This window comes from Mus musculus, chromosome 15, assembly GCF_000001635.26.
Source record: "Mus musculus strain C57BL/6J chromosome 15, GRCm38.p6 C57BL/6J".
Taxonomy (NCBI): domain Eukaryota; kingdom Metazoa; phylum Chordata; class Mammalia; order Rodentia; family Muridae; genus Mus; species Mus musculus.
In genome coordinates, this window is record NC_000081.6 from 93673351 (window position 1) to 93692320 (window position 18970).

The 18970-nt window shown below is 45.3% G+C and overlaps 1 long non-coding RNA gene and 1 pseudogene across 1 annotated transcript in view; one reads left to right on the top strand and one right to left on the bottom strand.

Moving 5' to 3' along the window:
- Gm41387 overlaps positions 1-18970 on the top strand; it is a 38472-nt gene that overhangs the window by 13176 nt on the left and 6326 nt on the right. The window lies entirely within an intron of this gene.
- Positions 5253-6683, bottom strand: Zfp42-ps1 (zinc finger protein 48, pseudogene 1; annotated as a pseudogene).

Sequence of the window (18970 nt, forward strand, 5' to 3'; positions counted from 1 at the left end):
GGCTTTAATAATGAACCATATTGTTGACGTAGGTTTCTAAGTACAGGACTTGCTCTTTAGCCCGGGTTCTTTCTTTCTAGAACCCACACTCCAAAGCACTTCCTGGATGTTTTTCTTAGTTGTGCTTTTTCTGTAGGGAATTGTTCACATAGTTATGTTCACATGGTTACTGGAAGGGCTTGACCGTACTAGTCTGCAGTTCCTCTCTGGCTTCTGTGTGACCATCATTAATGGCGGCTGCCAAGTGATGTTGTTCACAGAAATAATGTTTTTTGTTTTGTTTTGTTTTGTTTTGTTTTGTTTTTTTTTATGGAAGCAGTCGTGACGATATCCCTTGGCTCCTTAAATTTTGAAAATCTCAGCACACTGTACCAGACCCCCGAGAGGCTAGCATCCGTGTAATTCTTTCAGGTAAGACGAGAGCAGGCTCTGCCACTTGCAAGCTATTCACTTCTTGACAAGAAATACCTGGAACTAAAGAGAGACTAGGATCCCAAGATTACCCAGGGCCAGGAAATCTAGGCACTCACCCGAATTCTCACTGGTGGTCAGGGAAGTGCTGGTCTGCAATTGTATGGATGGGGACATAATAACTGCCTTCCATGTGCAGTGTTTCAGAACAATGAGGCAATTAGTATTTAATAAAGCCGTAGCAATAACGATTCGATACAAGAACAATTGCCAGACCTTTCTGATCTCTTCCAGTTTCCCTCTGCATAATCTCCAGTCACATCGGTCCTCCCTCCCCAGATCTAAGGAGCTCTCCGTGCCAGCTAAGTGTGGCTGAAGGGCTGTTTCCTCTGAGCTCTTCTGACGCTCAGCTTTCTAGTCTTTTCAGGAAGAACTATGTGCTCTGAAGGCTTCGTTCTCATCTGCATTTACCTTCCAGTTGTCCAGTCTGCTTATTTTGTTTCTGTGACGATACTGAGAATGTCTTTCTATCCTTTCCTTGTCTGGTTCTTAGGTTCAATGGCCCTAAGTCACAGCCTCGTTATAGAATTGGTATTTCCCACCCCCTAACGGCTCCATTTCACTCTGCTACAGTGGCCTCTCTCAACCTCTGTTAAAAACAAAACTCGGTTAGAAAGCTGTGCTTTACATAAAGCCTCTCCCTTCTGGGACAGCTATCAATGGCCGTGGTGTGACCGATACTGGTGTTTGGGAGTCACAGGAGAGGAAGCAGAGGAAAGGCAATTGTTATGGATCCCAGTGTGGGGAGCAACAGGTCATTCATTGCTCAAGCCACTCAGAGCTCCTTACTGACTGGTGCTGAGGGCACCAAATGCTGGGATTAGGGTATTTTAAGACCTTGTAATGAGAAGACTCAGGCACAAGGGCAACCTCTTGGGGCTTCATTCTTTCCTAGCAAGAGTGGCCGACATAGTTCGAGAGCTCCTACTTCTATTGTTGAGGGTGACAGTCACTGTCACCACTGGGCAACAGAGGTTAGTTGTGTGTATGGGGTTTAGGAAGTCTAGGTGAAGCTCTGTGGGGGACTTCCAGGAAGTCTTCCTCAGAATAGAGGGTTGGTGGCAGCTCTCTGGTTGCCCTCTTCTTTGTTTTTCTTCCCTGTAGCTCAATGCCCAGACACGGGTATCTCCGTGGTTACTTGAACTGTGTGAGGCATGTCAAAGAGAAATAGTCACCCCCCACACCGCACTGCACCACCTCTCGAGAGACCCCTTCTTATAATGCTGTGGAGAATTTATGGATTTAAAATGATAACCCTTATCATCTATAACATTAGTATATCACACATAATGTATTAGTTTTCTCTGGCTGCAGGACAAATCACCACACATTTAGTGGCTTAAGGCAACATAGATCTATTGCCTCCCTCTGTGTGCGTGTAGTGTCTGGGTAGGGATTAACTGAGGTTCTGCTGTAAGGGGGTCTCAGCCAGGCTGTATTCTCCTCTTCACCTTGGGCTTCCCTTCCTGGCGTGTACAGACTTTGGCAGAACTCCATCCCTGGCTCCATTGGAATGGATGCTTTCAGTTTTCTTGGTGACTTTAATGGGGTCGGGTGGGAGCTGTCACATTCAACCCCTGGGGCTTGTCCTCACATTCAGTTGGGCCACACAGCCCTCTCACCTAAGGTTGGAGACTCTGAAGAGCCCACCCAGGATAAGCTCTTCAGTTCACTTAAAGCCAACTGATTTTAAGTTATCTTCCAATTCTGTTCCCCTTTGTCTAACAATACAAGCAGATCTCAGGGGGAGACCCGTCCTACTCATGGGCCTGTCTATACTGAGGTGAGAGTGTCGCTATAGGTGTATAAACCAGGGGAGAACTCACAGGGGCCATCTTAGAGTGTTGCTCTCTGTGCATTACAAAGGGAAACAGAAGACAGAGCTGGTGCCCAGCGGTTCTGCAGCCCCATCACCATCCAAGGAAGGGTGAACACCGAGTTTATAGATAGAGCTTATGGAAGACATTGTTTAAGCCTCTGATTATCAGCTGGACACAGTTCCTGATGTTTAAGCCTCTGATTATCAGCTGGACACAGTTCCTGGTTGATTCAGGGTTAGAGCTGGGTAGGATATTTCTAAGACTGCTGTTTTGTGCTTCTGGAAACACGTACTTCGCTCTGTCATCACTGGCTGGTACTTTGTCTTGAATTCATACTCTGTCCGTCATTCATAATATGACACGCTCTAGGCCTGACCCATCTCTCGGGATCCCCCAGTGCCAATGTTCTGCGTCCAGGAGAAGTCATGGGATTTGAAGCAGACACTCTAGCCCCTATCTACTTACTGGCTTAGGAGCCTTGTGCAAGGTGCATTTAGAGAATGGAGATAATTAATAATCATAGCGTCCCTACTGTGTAGGGTTGATGTGAGAACAAATTAGAGAAAAATGTGTCAATTAGGGCACTCTGAATACTTACACAAATGTTCACAGTGCGTCATCACCATGCCATCCTCTGCCTGTGAGTTCTGCCGACATTTACCCTACAACGACTATTCGCTGAGCATTGACTAGTCCTGGGGATACTAGTAGCTCTCAAGGGGGGCCCCTGCTCTCACAGGGATCATCATCTGTGGGAGAAGCAGACACATGTGTAGCAGGCTATGGGGTGTTCCACGGCGGATGAATGTATGGTTGAGTTAAAAGCTCCTATCCTAGACAGAGGAGGTCAGAAAAGTCTTTGTAGAAGCTGTGGAAAGTAAACATTAGCCATCACAATCACCACATGGGAGGAGAATCATTAGTGTCAGGAAGGATTCTATGTCTGCAAATCGAAAGAACTATGGCATAGACACCGTTATTCTAGCCTCCAGGTTTTAGATAAAGAAACTGAGACCCAGAGTGATAAAATAATCTCCCCATTGAAACACTGCAAGTAACTGTACAGCCCAGCTCACACCCATTTCAGAGCTCATTTCAGAGCTCGGATCAAGCACTGGATAAGGTGCCTGGGGCCCAGGAAATTGGTTTTGGGACACTATCAATGGGATTGGAGACATGTTTGTGGGTATGTGCCACTTGAAAGCATTAGGCAGGGTTGACTGAGGGCGACTGACAGCTGATAGAAGAGGAAGACTCAAGAGCTGTAGCGTATGGCTTAATCCAGGAAGAGGGTCCTTTGTGGGGTGGTTGCTATAGGGTCAGTATTGGAGGAAAGGAGATGAGCTTGTGATGCATGCAGTACTGGATGCTTTTTGCTCACGCAGATTGTCGATGAAGGCAGCCAGGGATCTGGGAGGTAGGCATAGGTCTCATCAGGGCTTGGATTACATCGGAGGTCATACGGGCTTTATACAATGAAATCGTCAGGGGAGAGCATGCAGACAGGACCAAGGATGTAAGTGTGTGTGTGCGGGGCGCCCATGTGTGAAGTGGGAGCTGTAGGAAATGAGGTATGAGAGCGAGGGAGGGAATTGGCAGGAAATGACGTAAGGGGAAGAGAAGGATCATGGGAGTACTGAATGGGGATCAAGTTTAGCCGCAGATCTAGGTGGAAGGCTTCAGAGGGCTGGAAATAAATGGTGTGTGTGTGTGTGTGTGTGTGTGTGTGTGTGTGTGTATGTGCAAAGTAAACGAGAACACGCATGCCACAGAAAAAGGCTCTTGCTGCAGAGGGCATGACGTTTATGCAACATGATTTACTTCTTTTCCAGCAAGATGGTGACAGCTGAGCACAGCTCAGTGGCAGGAAGAGGAGCCATGCTGAGTGGTGGAATTAAAATAAGAATGCCCACGGAATGAGGGTCCTAGGACAAGAAGAACCTCCGGAGTCCACACCTGCTTGACCTGTCAACTTGTTACAACCCAGAGTTATCTAAGGGAGGAGTCTCAGTGGAAAAACTGTCTACATTATATTCGCCTATGACATGTCTCGGGGGGCGTTTTCTTGATTGCTAATTGATGCAAGAGGATATAGTCCACTGTGGGTGGTACCATCCCTAGGCAGGGAAATCAGCCTAGCAGAGCAGAGGCTAGGAAACAAGTCAGTAAGCACCATTGTATGGTTTCTGTTTTAAGTTCCTGCCTTAGTTCCTGCCATGGCTTCTCTAGATGGACTGTGAGCTATATGATAAAAAATAAACCCTTTCATACCCAAGTTGGTTTTGGTCATGGTGTTTATCACAGCAACAGAAAAGCAGATGAGGGCACAGATTTTGATTTCCTCCCCCTAACATCTTCAGTGTTCTGACCATGTTTATTCTGATGGTGTCAACATATGTCTCTGAATGGCCCACAAATGGGGCTTCATTAAATGTTAGTTGTTAAATTGCAGGAAGACAAAGATTTGAAAACACCACATTTTTAATAAGACAAAAACTACATTTTGTTGTTTCTGCTGTTTGGTCTTTTTGGTTTGGTTTGGTTTGGTTTCCATTATTGAAGCAATAGTTTCCAGCCATTAACCTGGGTGTCTTCCTGCAGTCCCCATCCTTCTCTAGGACTTTTCTGCTGTGTCACTGGCTGCCCTTTCAGAGGACATTTCGCAGGATCCTTTGCTAAGTGGCTTCAGACTCAGCTTATTTGATGTGCTGGCTACAGGTGATTAGAGGGATCAAAGCATAGAAGAATCATGGTGTATCTTCCCATCTTTGAGTACTGTTCCAAGGTGCCCATGTCTCCTAGCTGGGCATCACAGACAGGGAGTGTCTCTTTCCCTGCCCAGGTGGTATTAGTTTTGTATGTCCTTAGCTGCTAGACTCTCTCCTATTTCCTGCATTGAAAGACAAAATAGAAATACACCAATCTGCTTTTTCTACAATTGAGATTATGTTTGACCCTAGATTTTTTTTTAGTGTTTTATTTCCTTTTATTTTGAAACATCTAAAATCTTCAGATGGATCAACTTTTTTGTAACTATTCACATTTAACTATGATTAATATAGTTTGGTACAATGAGAAAAACAAAAATCAAAACATAAAATTTAGAAATATGTATTCATTTGTTGACTACAGCCAAAGTTGGCCATTCTTTAGGATTATCAAATTTACCATGAAGCATATTTCTAAAGGTAAAAGCTAGGCAATTAGGAACTGCATAGTTAAAAATAACTGATTTTCCGACGTATGCAAAAGTCCCCATCCCCTTCAATAGCTCATATAGTAAGGATTATGCTTTCACCATTGACTTTCCTGTTGGAACTATGCCATGGAATACCAAAAAAAGAGGTCTTAAAACTGTATAATGAAGTAAATACAAAATACAAGCATGCCTTCTAGAGTTGCAAAATTATTTTAGCCATAAAATCTATCCCTACAAATAACAATCTGTACATAATGCGTGTATCCCCAGTGCCTCTGTCATTAAGACTACCCAGCCTGAGGACAATCTGTCTCCACCTTCAGCATTTCTTCCCTGCCTTTGCGTGGGTTAGGATGTGAATCTTCTGGTTATTTGACTGAATAAAGCTCTTCTCGCAGCCATCAAAAGGACACACAAAGTGCCTCTCCCCGGTGTGGATGCGGATGTGGGTGCGCAAGTTGAAATCCAGGGAGAAGCGCTTCCCACAGCCTTCGAACGTGCACTGATACGGCTTCTCTCCGGTGTGAACCAGAAAATGTTGCTTTAGTTTCGAGCTCTCCGTGAAGGCTTTGCCACACTCTGCACTCTAGGTATCTGTCAGGGAAGCCATCTTCCTCAGTCTCGGGGCTAATCTCACTTTCATCCCGGATGGTGTATGTTACACGGGGAGCTTCCACTCTGGTATTCTGGACTGGCCTTGCCTCGTCTTGCTTTAGGGTCAGTCTGTCGAGGGCTCTTCTGCCCGGCCCTTTCTGACCACTTGTCTTTGCCGTTTTCTTCATTTGTTCATTCATTTTTTGTTCATTCATGTTGTCTTAGCTGCTTCCTTCTTGAACAATGCCTATGACTCACTTCCAGGGGGCACTGATCCGCAAACACCTGCTTTTTGGTCAGTGGTATTTGGGGACAACACTTGGAGGCAGCACAGTGAGGCGATCCTGCGTTCTTCTGTGTTCAGGAGCTGCTGGCTGCACTGCACACTCACTCTATTGAGAGAAGAAGACTATCTTCTTTTGCCACGGGTCCCAGCTCTTAGTCCATTTCTCTAATGCCCACAGCGACGCGATGTGCTCTATTTCCTCCTTGGTTTCCTTTCTGAAATCCCAAGAAGAAACTGCCACTCGTACCCAGAGCCACAGTGGAAATCTAGGCGGCCAGGAGTTCAGCTCCTTAGACCCCTCCCTTTTTAGATGACCCTAGATTCTATCATCAGTCTAGATGAAAATGATTCAAGCATCCTCCCCACCACCATAATTGAGACCAGCTAGAGGAAAGGAAGTCACATGCAGAGAATGGGAGTGAGGGATGGAGCTACTTGGATCGGTTAGAGTTCATGTCTATCGTAGTTGGATAGTTGTTAGCTTGTGATTGGTTGAGAGTTCAATACTTGTTACAAGAGTGGGCTACTCTCTTCTAGGATACTGAGTCAGTTACAGTTCTGTAGATAGGTGAAATCTTTAATCCAGACGTAGAATGAGAAGCAGTTTGGACAAACAGACCCCTACCTATTATTTCTTCTAACACCTTTATGAGTAGTTATCCATACTAAATTCTTAATATCGAGTTACTTGATGAGGGCTGTTCTTTAAACATTGATATTTGACCAAGACACTTACTTACCTAGTGTAGAAATTTGACAAAAAGTGAATTTTGTAGAAAACACAAAGAAAATGTATAGTCACTACAAATCTCACTAAACAAAGATATTTGTGTTTAAAATTTTGTGTATAATAGTACTTCAAATTGTTTCCATGTGCAAATTTCCTTTTAAATAAAGGTATCCTTTTACTTCCATTTAAAAAGTTGAAGGTATATTGCATTGTTTTGTAATTTTTCTTTTTCCTCACTTAGTATATCAGAAGAAGTAAAATAACCAGGGACTCTATTTACTGCTATTATAAAAATGGTAATTTCTGTGACACCAAATGGATATATTAAAAATTATTTAATGATTTTAGTACTGTTTGGGTTTCAGAACATTTCCAATATTTTGCAATATTAGGTAATTTTTAATATTCGAGGCTGTATTTCTGATTGAGTCTATATAGTTACTATTTATTTGTTTGTAGAACTCAGGATTGGCAACTGCTGTATCCTCGGGCTCTCTTTAACTTGTTATTTTGTTCCAGCTGCCTTTGAAATAATTTTGTAGCTCATTTAAGACTTGACTTTGTAATCTTTCTGTCCCAGCTCCTGAATGGCTGAGATGAAAGATGTCTATTACCAGGCTAGATGCTCTTAACTGTCAGTGAAACTGGGTTGAGAAATACCCAGAAGATCTGTTCAGCACATCTATGCGTACATCTAAGAGGTATTTCCAGCAGCATTAAATCATGAAGGATCTGCCTGAATGAATGCTTTCATGATAGCCTCAAATGTGAACAGATTTTGGGGAGGTGGTGGGACTGAGGGAGGCGGGGCCTTGTTGGGGAATGTCCATCACTGGAGACAGATGTTGAGCGCTATGTCTTGCCCTGGTCCTTTCCCATTAAGGCTTTACTCTTATCAATGTCTGCTGTGATGCTACCAGCCCTCCTCTTCCATATGCTTCTGCCATAATGATATGCTTCTTCACCCTGGGTCCAGAAACATAAAGCGTCAAGTGAACACGGACTGAACTCTCTGAAACTGTCAGCAAAATCAATCTTTCCCCCTTAAGTTGTTCTTGCTGGGAACTCCGTCACAGCAACAAGGAAGCTCACAGTTTTGTTATGATAAATTAAACACCTAGTTTCTATGTGAATAGGGTTTTATTCATTGTGTGCTTTGCTGAATTCTCAGTGTCCTGAGGGGCTCTCAGTAACATGGCATTTTTGTGAAAACTTGAGGTGGAGTGGGTGCACTGGGGATACATATGGCCTGGGAGACCTTATCCATGCTGACATGACTCCCTTCCCAGGGCAGAGCTGAATCATCACGCAGGGAGCAGCCAGCCTAAAACTGGCTGACAGCCTGCTGCATTTGTATGGGATGGAGCCTCCAGGCTACCACAGATGCCGCATTCAGCCGGTGGAATTTGCTGTGTTGAAACGGAGAGCCAGCTGAATGAGAGTGAAGGCCAGAGCTGTGTGGATTCAGGTGAAGTCCACTCTAGCTCCCCCAGGACATCCACTGGCTTCTCTACAGAGGCTGGTGGGATGGGTCATCCTGTGCCCAGGCACCATCCTGGCTGAATGAAGACTGCAGGCCTGACTTCTTCTGGCCTTGATCTTTCTCATGGAGTCTTGCCAATTTTGAATCCTTAAAAACTAAGTTACTTACATGAATGTGTGTGTGTGTATGCATGCATGTGCGTGTGTGTGTGTGTGTGTGTGTGTGTGTGTGTGTGTATGCACTCAAGGCAAGCACTCTTCCACTGAGTCTTTCTTTAGCTTAATTTGGGATTTTCAGCTAAACTCTATCTAACTACTGCATTTCAAGAGTTAAGGTCATAAAGAGAGGCATGGATACCCCAGTAGATAAGGGACTTTTGTCCTTTGGGTAAAGAAGTCAAGTTGCTTTGCTAAGTACCAGCTGACTAATTTAAATTACTCCCCCTTCCCCCAGCCCCCTAGTCAGGCATCCACAGACAACTAGAAACTCAGGTCTCAATGTTTATCTTTGTTTTTGCATAAACCCAAACAATGACTGCATGTCCCAAGCTAAGTAAAAGCAACATGGTCGTAAAACAAAACCAAACAAACCCACTGAACCAAAGTGGAATGTGGAGGACAAGCAGATTTTCTGCTGGGGTCAAGCTAGAGCCTCGAGATGGATCTGCCGCACCCATTCCTGGAAACCCTGTGTGCTCGAGACTAAAGGAGTTAAAGCGCTTACTTACTGAGTCCAACAAGTCTTTGCTGTGTGTGAAGCTACCCCACGGGGCTTCACTTCGAGAAGACGCTGCAGGTGTGGATCACTGCAGGCGGTGATCCACGTTTCTGTGGGCAATGAGGAGCTTGGTCAAGAGCTCACAGTTGGTCACCTGGCTTCACCATTGCTCTCTGTGAGGTCGTGGTGAAGTTAGCTTCTTTGGCTTCGCTTTCGTAGGTTTAAAAAGGACGGAATAGCTTGAATGGCAGGCAGGAAGGGTTACATAGTGGATTCGGACTCCTCCAGGGATGTGGAACATTTTTTTTCTTGTTGTTGTTTTGTAGCTTTTGGTTGCTAAGAAAGGCATAAAGATGGAGGACCTGGGGCCTTTGCTCCTTGCCTCTGCCTTTGCAGAGAGCTTTTAATGTTCATCTTTTTGTGACTCTTTGACCTTACACTTAGAGCACATAGCTTTTGGTCTTAGATAACTTGTAGTCAATTAGGAGTAAATGCAGCACCAGGCTGGGTGCTGTGCGAGAGAGGGGGTGAGAACACATGGTGTTTTCCTGACATCTTAGTCTCTGAGAATCTCACTCATACCCAGGGCCAGGCGAGAGTATTATTATCATTTAAATATTTATTTACCTTTGTGTGTGTGTGTGTGTGTGCCTGTGAGTGTTCCTCAGCACATGTGTGGAGGTCAGAGATCAACTAGCAGGAGTTGGTTCTCTCCTTCTCTACCATTTGGTCCTAAGAATTGAACTTGGAGTTTAAGTTCAAGGCTTGGTGGTAAGCTTGTTTGCCTCTGATTGGTCTTGCCAGGCAGCTTGAGAAGAGCTCATGGGGAAGAATGTTAACATGGGTACAGGGTTCCTTAGAACTGGCAGAAGGTGCCCCATCCTGAATGTGACTACATGTTCTCAGGAAAACAGCCTAAAGTCAGAATTCGAGGCACCACACCCCAAAGAGGACTGCTTAGCTCGCTGCTCAAACATTTTACCCATCTGTCCATTTGGTTGCTCATTTGGGCCTGCACGATGTCACTTCTGTGTCCCATTGGACCATACAGTAAATCCACCTAAGGTTCTGGCTTTTGCACAAGCCGTGCCACACCTCTTTTCAGGTGCAGATCATACGGCCTCTGCAGCATGCTCGCACACTCAGGCTCACACACTCTTCAACTCTGCTTTGCTTGGAAGGAATCTCAGAGTCATGTCCTTAAGATGCGGCAAAGCTTGGCCTGGTCACTCCACACGAAGAATATGAGTCTTTGGTGCTTTCTATCTGTTAATGTAGTCTAAAGCTGTTTTAGCTTCCAAAAGGGCCACTATTTGTCCACATCGGCCATAGAACTCATTGTGTAAGTCTACATTCAGCAATTTAAATAACTTTAGTCTACCTATTTTCTAATAAAATTGTGAACTTGCCACTCAGAACTACTAGTGGCCTGGACATATTGTTAAGCATGAGATTCAATCAGAAATGGCAAAGACAGCCACCACAGAGCCCCACTCACCTGTCAATCAGTACATCTTATTCAAACAGCTGAGCTTTTCCTAGGAGCCTGGGGTGGCTAGTTTTTATGTCAACTTGACACAAGGTATAGCCATCTGGAAAAAAGGAATCTCAGCTGAGAAAGTACTTCCATACCATTGGCCTGCAGACCAATTTGTGGGGCATTTTCTTGATTGATAGTTGATGTGGGAGGGCCCAGATCACTGTGGGCGGGGTCACCTCTGGGCAGGTGTTTCTGGGGTATACAATAAAGCAGACTGAGCAAGCCCTGGGAAGCAAGCCAGTAAGCATCATTCCTCTATGGCCTCTGCATCAGCTCCTGCAACCGGGTTCCTGACATGACTTTTTTTTTAAGATAATGCACTGTATTGTAGAACTGTAAGATGCAATAAACACTTCCCTCCCTTTGGGTCATAGTGTTTTATCACAGCAATGAAAAGAAAACTAAGACAGAGGCAGAGTTTATAGTCACTACAATGTGCTTCTGACTCCATGGGCGAGTCTCTTCTTGGCTTGTAGGTGATGTCCCCTTGTTCCCTCACATTCACAGCATGGTAGGGACGCTCTCTATTGTCTTTTCTTCTGTCTACACTAATCTCCTGACGGGGCTTCCCTTCATGATGACCTACTGAACTTCCCAAGGCTTCATCTTCAAATGTTACAGCACTGAAGACTCAGATGTCATGTTATACATTGTGGGGGACATAATCAGCCAGCCCACAGCTTGTATTTGTTAGTAGCGATACCAGATATGTCACAGAACCACTCGGAACCTCAGTGTCATCACCTGTAAAGCAGAGGAACCACTACAAGAGCTGAAGTCAAGGCTGACTATGTGAAATAGACTTTCCAAAGGCTGACTATGTGGAATAGACTTAAGGCTGACTATGTGAAATAGACTTTCCAAAGGCTGACTATGTGGAATAGACTTAAGGCTGACTATGTGAAATAGACTTTCTGAAGGCTGACTATGTGAAGTAGACTTTCCGAAGGCTGACTATGTGGAATAGCCTTTCCGAAGGCTGACTATGTGGAATAGACTTTCCGAAGGCTGACTATGTGGAATAGCCTTTCCGAAGGCTGACTATGTGGAATAGCCTTTCCGAAGGCTGACTATGTGGAATAGCCTTTCCGAAGGCTGACTACGTGGAATAGCTTTTCCGAAGGCTGACTATGTGGAATAGACTTTCCGAAGGCTGACTATGTGGAATAGCCTTTCTGAAGGCTGACTATGTGGAATAGCTTTTCCGAAGGCTGACTATGTGGAATAGACTTTCCGAAGGCTGACTATGTGGAATAGCCTTTCTGAAGGCTGACTATGTGGAATAGCCTTTTCGAAAGGCTGGCTATGTGGAATAGACTTTCCCAAAGTCTTACCATGGTTCCAAGCAAATAGCGGGGGGCTCTAGAAAATATTTTAATATGTGATTTTATTTTTTTCCATTTTACCAGATATCACAAAGACAATCAAAGTTGGATCTGAAAACCTCATGACGGTAATGACAATCTTGCCTTATCTTTAGTCTTTTGCGGTCCTTCTGTTTGATTGGCACTGATCACAGATGAACCTGAGGTGTATTTGGAAAAGACTTTCTGTGTAGTGTTATGTCTTTCCATGCAGCATTGGCTTCTCCGGGTGTCAAATACAGATAATAGCATTACTTTGTGTTGGGAGAGACACTCCACAGAATTGAGGCTAAATGGGGGGGGGGGTGTCAGTCGTTTTGTTTTTGTTTTTGTTTTTTCCCTAAGTGTGTGGCTTGCAGAAGTAGAGAGTGGTTCAGGCCTTGTTCATTAGACTTGCTGATAGAATGGTCAGGCTGGTGAAGGAGACCACAGCTCATGCTGGGATGCTTGGCTCCTGTCCCCTCCTTGAACATTGCTTGCCCCGGTGGTATCACAAATAAGAGGTCCTGAGGCCAGCTCACGGTGACCATTTACTGTGTTTGGTGGGGTCATGGCTGAAACCTTGGCTTGGGCCTCGGCTTCTTCGTTTAAATGTTGTCAGGAGTATGAGGCACCTCGAGGGTTAGAAGTAAAAACAATTCCGAATTCCTTATTTTGGTTCCTTGTCCCTAAAAAAATGCTTGAGTAAATGATCGCCAAGATATTGACTACACTACGAGAAAATTTCTCAAGGGCAATGAGTGCAATGCCCACAGAGAGCATCGCTGTCTCTAAAGAGGCCAGCTTGCTAGCTGCATTGCATGGCTTTCTTCTGTGGCCAGGAGCACAAGAACCGCACAGGACCCTGCCACGGAGCAAGAGCAGACAGACTGGGACTCCACTCCTGAAGGTCCTTCCCCCCCAACACCCGCTGGTTAAGCTATGTCTGCCTGCGGGTCAGTGGCAAAGCTCTGAGGTAACTCAGCCAGCAACCTTTGCAGGGGTTTCAGCATGAGATGCCATGTTGGAGAGCAAGTGGTGATAACTATTTTTAGAACCGAGGCTCCCTGGGGCCAGGAGGTTGTGGAGATTCGCCCCTGCTTCTTTCTGGCACTTCTCTGTAGGAGATTTCCACACTCCGTGTCGTGTCCCCCCCACCCCCCAGTGGCTTCTATTTGCTAAAGGACAACTTTTAGCTCCAGTGTCTCAGTGGGAGCCTCCCGGGAAAGCACTGTAGGGGGGCTGTTGCAGCAACAGGAATAAACTCCACTGGGAAAATAAGTGATGGCTTTATCTCTCTCAATGAAGCATTTGGCAGAAGTGGTTTTTATTCTCTCCTTTATGTCTCCCGTATCCCACACACACAGTGATGGGGACAGAGAATGCTCTCTCTCTCTGGTGTTCCAGCCTGAATTTTTTTCTAATCTGTGGATGCCTCTGTTTCTTTGCTCACAGGGTCAATCAGTACAACCTCTGCACTGCTCACATTTGATAGGTTATTTTTCTGCTGGAGAAATGAGACAGTTCAAGCCAGAGTAGATTATATTAAAGATAGGTTTATTGGGAAGTTGCTCTCCAGTGGGTGAGTTTGCTGGCCACAAGGAAGGAGGCCAAGGAATTTGCCATGGGGAGGGAGATGGGGGGGTGGTGAGGGGAAGAAAGAGAGAAAGGAGAAAGGGCACATGTGCAGACAAAGAAAAGAAGAAAAAGAGGGAGACCAGTGTCTGGGTTATATAGGGAAGAGCCTTTGGGGAAAGGACAGCCCAACCCCAGGGCTGGGAAGTTCAAAGTTGGGGGCAGGGTATGCCAGATAGAGACTGAGGGATGCTGGGAGAACTTGGAAGCCATGCCTGCTTTGATATGAAAAATACACACCTCAATCCCTTGTCCTGGTCCAAACCAAACACACATCTTCCCACAACTGCAGTTTACCTTCTGTGAGGGTCCCTTGGCCACTGTTTGGGGGGGGGGGGTAGATGTTTTCTGTCGGGGAGTCAGTGTCCTCTCCATATCACAGAGTATTTACAAAGTAGTGGAAAAGTGGTCCACAGATAGGTTCCTTTGATGTTTCATAGGGAGCCAGTGCTATGGAATAGTTTCTTCAGGAGGTACAGATACCACTCTGCTATATCTTCTAGAACATCCCGAAGGTCCATGATACCACAAGCCCCTTTCTAATTATTACCTCCAGTCATTTTTTTTCTGGGAAATGTAGACCTCAGTTATTTAAGGAGAAGTGTTTGCTCCCTTGGGATTTTAACCCGTTCTGTTTGATTCATTCTATGATCTCCCAGTTGAAAATGATTTTCTTGGGTGGATAAATAAGAAGTCTCATATTAGTGATAAGAAAATGATCAAAAAATGTGCCGGTTGTGGTTGGGGTCAGACGTGTGCTAGTAGATCCTCCATTGGACAAGGTAGAGATTACCTCTATCCTTGAAGTAAGCTCTCTTGGGGGCCTATTAGTTTTATGTTAGATTTCAAAGGAGAGGGACCACCCTCCTCCACTGGCACGGAGAAGGCCTCCATCCATGGCCAAGAGAGTCAGGTAGAATTCCACAGGGTCCTATTAATGGCAGCCTGACCTTAATACTGGGGAGTTGTGTCTGCTGCCCTGGGTTCAGCAGGGCTACCTCCCTCACACCATTCACCAAATGAAGATCAGGATGAGGCCAACTTTATGGGCAGACTCTAATTCCCTGGTGCCTTCTTTCAAAGTATTTCCCTGGCCTTTTTGAATTTAAGGACAACTGGAACATTCTCTTCAGTCAATCTCCTCTTCCTTCCTTGACCTCAGGAAGACTTACTTCTTTCTGCCCACCCCCAGCCCTCTCAAAGGATCACTGGTTTTCCTCTATCCAGCTCAAACTAGAGGCGAGATTATGCCGGTCTCTCATAGTACCTGCTCTCTGCCAGCCTCCCCATGGTCTCTGTCCATTGTACCTCTCACTATCTCTCTCACTGTTAGAATCATCATTAAGTCTAGTCTGTGTATGTCTTCCCTTGCTCTTCTCTTCTCCCTGCCCATTGCTCTGCTGTTGACTGAGCATGCCTAAGGGTGGCCTCTGGACCACTCTTGTTCTCAGCTGGAATCCACAACCACTGATGCCCACTGGGTCCAGTTTTGTCTTTCCCCTCTCCTCCCCTCTTAACTGCGTGCGCCTTTTGATCTTCCTGGGGGACGATTGTCTCCTTTTTTCCTTCGCTAAATGCTTACCTTCACTCTCATAAGTAGTCTGGGCTGAACCTTTGCACTTCCTGGAGGAAATGACCATAATCTGAGAAGTGCGGTGCTGCCCATATGTGCCTGGTCCACGTGCTGGGCCTTTGGCGACTACAGTCATGACTCAGGCATGCCACTTCATGGACATTGTGGAGGCACGTCCCCTATCAGCCAACGATGCTAAACTACTGGATTATTCCTATTTGAACCTAGTTACCATTTTTTTCTTCTCAACACAGTCTCCAAAGACCCTTCTCCTTCTTCAGTTACTGCTTTTTTTGGCTTCCTTCCTCAGAATACCTCTTGAACATGCCATCTGTAGTCAAAGTCTTCGTTTTTAAGTCAGCTCCCACATCCCCACCCCACCAAGGCTCTAAGGTGGCTCACATCCAAAGTCCAGTGACTGAGTAATCAATTGTTTTTATTTCTGCCCCAGGTTACTCTCTGGCTTCCTCTTCTACTACCTTACCTCACGTTGGGCTGCCCCAGGACCATTGCACTTGCTGTTCCTAGGCTGCAAATGCTCACGCGGGTACTTCATTAAAGTCCGCATCCACACGTGTCCAGGAAGCCTTCCATAGCAGCCCATCTTGCTCTATACTTGTCTTCTCCGTCTCCTTTCTTTCCCCAGGATTACTTATCACCACATCTAACTCACAGGATTGTTTGTTTCTATCTCCTCATGCCAGGAGAGTTTAAGTTCTGTGAGAGCAGGGATGTTCACTTGTCTGCATCACTGATTTTCGCTCCCGCATGTCCCAAGTGCGGAGCTCCCAGGAAGTGGTTAGTGCTTCTTTGTGGAGTGAGGAGCAATTGGCCAGCACTACTATGTTTTCTAAAGTGTAGTAGCTCATTTTAGAAGAGCGCTGGCTCAAAGCTCTCTGCCTGTATCAAAAGACATGAGTTCCTACTGTGTAGGGTGGTGAGGATTAGGTGAGATAATGTGTTCTGTAGATAATGTATTGTACATCTGTACAATGTAGACTAGACATGTAGGAAAGAGATACAGAATTCAAATACACTATCTACTTTCATCCTTGTTGCTGTCTTCTGGGTGATATCATACCTCTGCTGATGTCATACCTCTGCTGACGTCATATCTCCGCTGATGTCATGCCTCCATTGATGTCATACTTCTGCTGATGTCATACTTCTGCTGATGTCATACTATATTCTTATTTTCCCATTATACCTCCATCCCGGATTGGCATCACAACTCGAACTCATTGGAGTCCATCCCAGCCCTGCCTGCCTGTTATTAGCTTCACGATTTATTTATTTAATCTTTCTGAGCCTCAGCTGCTAACACTAGACGAGGCAGCGACACTTTGTTGGCTGAGTCACGGTGAAGAGTAAAGGCTGTGTTGAAAGGATCTAGGATCCTGCCTTGACACAGAGTAAGAGCTCTGTAGGTCACAGCCCTTGGCCTTGCATAGGGTGCAGATGTGGGTGGCAGAGGCAAGCTCCCAGGCAAGGAGAGTCAGAGTCTGCGGCAGCGTTCACATTCGGATTCTAAAATTGGATCCCCATCAGCAAGCAGGCTGTGCAATCACAGCTCCTAACCCACGCCTTCCTTCTTCTTCTCACCCAGATCTCTCCGTAGTGTTTTTTTTTTTTTTTTTTAAGCAGAGACTGTAATTTTTAGCGATTCTTGAGATGGTTTCTTTTTATAGTTTCTGTCTTTCATGGGCTCTTTCCCTCTGATTTTGAAACATCCTGTCTGGAATCTAGAAGAGTCCATGGGTCCATTTTCATCCTGTTTTCCTTTACCTTGAAGCTCTCTGCCTGGGTTTCGGTCACCTTTGCGTCAGCAGCCAGGCTCGTCTTGTTGGTTAGGTCACACTCAGTTTATTTGCTTCTCCCATTGCTTTAGGGCATCCAAGGAGGACACACACACACACACACACACACACACACACACACACACACACACACTGGGGGGAGGGTGATAGAAAACTATATGAAGACGTCTAACTGATCTGTTTTGACCTATTGTTCCCTCAAGCCAGATGCAGCCAGCATCTACCTCACAGGGCCTGTTCAGTACCACCTACTTTCCCCTCATACATTCTTCAGTATTGCTGCCCATACTCATGGGCTGTCTCAGTTTTAGATCTAGCCCTGTGAATGGAAGAAGCCTTCCCGGGACAGAAGGGAGAGTTAAACCCCACCCCAAACACATGAGCTCATCGATTCAGCATCGTGCAGAACAGAGAGTGGAAGCTTGCCAGCGTCTCACATTGACCAGGAAAACTCTCAATATCAGCATCACTTACTTCCTTTAAAAAAAAATGTACTTAATGTCTTTTGAAGGCTGTCCTAGAAAACTGCCGAGCAAGGAAGATCTGACACCTCAGTGTTATGGAAATATATAAAATAAAATATAAATGACTGGAGGAAAAAAGTTCATATAATTTTAAAAATGATTTTTTTGGGTGGGGTAAGTAAAAGTGTTTCGGTAGGGTGACCACATAATTCTTGGAGCTGGCAAGGGGCTTTCCACCTGTGGAATATGACATTCTTTGTTGCACAGCTCACAACCCACTTTTGGAAGGAAGTGAATCGGAGGATGGCTAATTAGCTTGAATCTATTTCAATGGATGAGAGACAGAGCTCTTCTTCAGCATCTTGGATCCACTGAGCAGTGTTCCACCTCCCACAGAAACAGAGACCGGAAGAACCAACAGCTCCTCTTGCAAGGAAGTCAGAGCTCGCGAGACCCGGCCCTGAAATGTTTGTAATGACGTAATTCTGAAGTAGCCATCTCAAGTTTATGTTTTCAATACTCTTGAAAACAAGCCAAAAATGTGGACATGGGCTCTTTGAAGTTTATTTGTTCTATCGATTGATTATGACTCTTTTTTTTTTTCCATTTTTTATTAGGTATTTAACTCATTTACATTTCCAATGCTATACCAAAAGTCCCCCATATCCACCCACCCCCACTCCCCTGCCCACCCACTCCCCCTTTTTGGCCCTGGTATTCCCCTGTACTGGGGCATATAAAGTTTGCAAGTCCAATGGGCCTCTCTTTCCAGTGATGGCCGACTAGGCCATCTTTTGATATATATGCAGCTAGAGTCAAGAGCTCCGGGGTACTGGTTAGCTCATAATGTTGTTCCACCTATAGGGTTGCAGATCCCTTTAGCTCCTTGGCTATTTTCTCTAGCTCCTCCATTGGGAGCCCTATGATCCATCCATTAGCTGACTGTGAGCATCCACTTCTGTGTTTGCTGGGCCCCGGCATAGTCTCACAAGAGACAGCTACATCTGCGTCCTTTCAATAAAATCTTGCTAGTGTATGCAATGGTGTCAGCGTTTGGATGCTGATTATGGGGTGGATCCCTGGCTATGGCAGTCTCTACATGGTCCATCCTTTCATCTCAGCTCCAAACTCTGTCTCTGTAACTCCTTCCATGGGTGTTTTGTTCCCAAATCTAAGGAGGGGCATAGTGTCCACACTTCAGTCTTCATTCTCCTTGAGTTTCATGTGTTTAGCAAATTATATCTTATATCTTGGGTATCCTAGGTTTGGGGCTAATATCCACTTATCAGTGAATACAT